Source organism: Tigriopus californicus, chromosome 12 (assembly GCF_007210705.1).
Source record: "Tigriopus californicus strain San Diego chromosome 12, Tcal_SD_v2.1, whole genome shotgun sequence".
Taxonomy (NCBI): Eukaryota; Metazoa; Arthropoda; class Copepoda; order Harpacticoida; family Harpacticidae; genus Tigriopus; species Tigriopus californicus.
In genome coordinates this window covers 10761211-10764516 of record NC_081451.1, presented here as the reverse complement: position 1 = coordinate 10764516, position 3306 = coordinate 10761211, and positions in this window count along the sequence as shown.

Sequence of the window (3306 nt, the reverse complement as noted above, 5' to 3'; positions counted from 1 at the left end):
CATTTGGTCTTCCTTTTTTAGGGCATCGCGGAATTTTTCTTTTTCATTCTGAATAAGGTGAGTTTGTGGTTTTCTTCGCTTTATGACGTGATACTTATATCCATAAATATCGAAATAGACTCCATCTTGTATTGCCACCTTTTCGAAGGGTGGTTAAATATACGTCAGCGGTTTGGTTTAGTATCAAAAAGGGCCTGTCCCTCCCTCGGGTACGAAGAAGGGTAGTTCAGTTCCAAACATGGCTCCTGAACTGATGAACAAAATTGCCTGGGGTCGTGATAACTATTTTGGACATTGCGCATCGGGTTGGGCGAAATGCGAAAATTCTTATTTTCATATGTATTCTGGTCAAATGCGAGAATTCTTGTGTTCATAATGGATCCACTAGACGATGGGATGAGGAACAGTAGAGATGCATTCCATAGCATTTGGGCAAGTTGACAGATATTGTGACATTTCGCACCGGGTTGAGCGAAATGCGAGAATACTTGGTTAATGGAGGATCCTCTAGACAATGGGATTAGAACAGTAGAGATAGATGCTTTCCATAGCAAGAAAGCGAGGGGTCCCATAAATCGTAAAAGACAATTGAGTGCAACGAATTGGGACCCCAAAAAGGGTCTTTGAAGTGTGGAGTGGACACAATGGTTCCTGGGGCATGAGCAATAGATAAGAGACGCCTCCAGGCTGGGCTTGTCCAATCCAAAATGCTCCGACAAGAGGAGTCACCCCAGAGAAAGCGGATGCTTAAGAGTAGAGGACAAATGGCAGTGGTCATGGAAACCAATTATGTCAATGAAGACGAAGGATACAATATATATTCCAAACGGAATGAGAGACACCAGGGGTATAGGAAGCTCCGATGTGGGTTTTGGAGAGAAACTACAAGATACATGACCCTGAAGCGGTCAGACGAAGTTATATTAGCACATGGTTGCACTAAATCAATTTAGTTGGTTATCCCAGTGAGGGTTGAGACGAAAGATAAGGCATGGTCTCAAACGGTGATAAATGAGCCACATGAGAGCGACGACTAGATCCTGTCCTAATATGTTCCAAAATTGCAGTCTTTCCATGGTCAACTGGCGCGGTGATTTTGTAAGGACCACCATGGACTACTTGAAGAGCTGAATGCTTTTTGATTGAAGGATCATTTAGCATGGCAAGATCTCCGACGGAAAGCAGTTTGCGTCTTCGGCGACGGTTTGCTTGATTCCTGGAGCCTTCTTGATGTTTTTCTAACGTTATTTGGACAAGAGAGCGAATATGACGAAGGCTAGATTTCATCGCAATAAAATAGGAGTCCAAGTTGGGGCAGGAATAATCAGTTGAATGCAAAGTTATTAGGAATTTTGGGAGGAAGTCCGTACAATACCTCGCTGGGGCTCCAACCCAAACTCGTAGAGGTGACAGTAAGAGCCATATTGAACAGCTGTAACTGGGAATCCCATGGAGAATGATGATTTGAATAAAGTATTTTCTAAACCTTTTTAGTTTGTTTGACGGCCAGTTCAGCCGTGCCATTTCCCCATTAAGAATGAGAGGGAGTCTGTTTTAGGGTGATCCCAAAAGAGAAGTGAACCAGAGATGAAGATCTGTCCTGGGCAATAAAGATGCCTCTGAGTTTTTGTTTAGTATGGTAGACCAACTCAATTGAGGGAAAAGGAATGTCTTAATATTAGTCAGAATTTTGAAACATCGGTGTTGTGATTTTGTGCCCTCGAATGGGTAATGTGATTTGATATCGTCGATTCCTATGTTGAGTCAAATGGTTTGCCGGAAAGATCATGAAAGTCGGGGAAGTAAAATGTGTACGGATGCTTGAGTCATCGATGAATCAGGACAGATCGTCGGACCTTTAGCTTGTAACCCCTGGACGTTGCACGATGCATACTCGTATGTCGTGAGGTGACAATTCCAGGGCAAATTCAGCCACGCAAGGGGTACTGTTGCGAGAAAAGCGAATTCGACGAAGTAACCATAAAGCTCATGTGGGTGGTCACTGTGGACGGTCCACTCAGGGGCAAATTGGTAGAAATAGTTGAGACAGCGAAGTCCACACAATAGAGTTGAATACTTAAGGGAGAGATTGGGCTTTTGTACTCGACTTTTGGTGAGCTTTCTGGAGATGAAAGCAACGAGGGGCTTTGGTGTCATTGGGCAATATGTGAATGCCACAAATCCATGACCGGTGGTGATAGGAAAACGGGAGATATGGCTGAGGCAAGAACAACATCGTATTGGTAGCCACCATTTGCTTCAAAGAAACAAAAGCATTGTCGTAGATGCTTCTCTAAGAGAACATATAATGAAGAGACAGGTTATACTGGGGTTTGGGCGCGCGAGCGAAATGAGGAAGGAAAGGATAAACTACTGGTTCCAGAATTGCTTATGCATCCGTTGCACAACCGAGCACCTTGCTGTTATTCCAAAGGTCCCAATTTGTTTTCTTGGTCCCAAATTGGTTACTTGAAAGTGGGACAATTTAATGGTTGCCGCTATTCATAATCCTCGTTCGAAGCAATGATCCGACACACGTTGCATATCAGCATGAGTGTAAGTAGAAAAAGGGAAGGGCTTTTGACATCGAAGCTCGATATTAAGCTCAATTTGGAGGAGAAAGGAGAATATTTTTGCTTGGCCACGCTTCTAATGAAGTAACACCAAACAGTCAAAAAATGTTAAGGATTGGCTACGACGACTAAATCTTTGCACCAATTGGATGTTGAAAATTAATGTCTCCGTATTAGTGGCAAATCAATATCAAGGAACCGATCCACACCCTCGTCGTTACTGGCATCGTTGCATAGATTATAGACGGAAGATTGGCCAATGGCTTTAACGCCAAGGTGAGAAATCCGCCAGAACCTACATCCAATGGAAAATGGCTTGTGACTTTCAACATACTTTCTGCGTGTAAAACGTTGACGTTCAAAGATTGGCCAATGAATTGGCTTGGCTGGATGACGGAAACCAGGAGCTGGCCGGAAAGTAGGTAAAAGTTGGACTCTACTAGTCGTTTTTCAATTACAGAATTGATGATAAATGGAGATACGCACTTTCTCATTCAAAAAAGGAGGCGGAAAAATACGAATCCCTCAATGGATCCTTCGTAATGGCATTTATTCATCCACAATAGGAAGACAATAATCTTCACATTCGTCAATTATTCTATCAATGCGGTATGCAATCCACAATCATGACATTGGTTAGATATCACTATCATGTCAAATGGAGATGGGAAGCCACACTAACGGAAGAAGGGACTCAGGGGATCAATTTATAGGAGCCGAAGTGGGTAGCGCC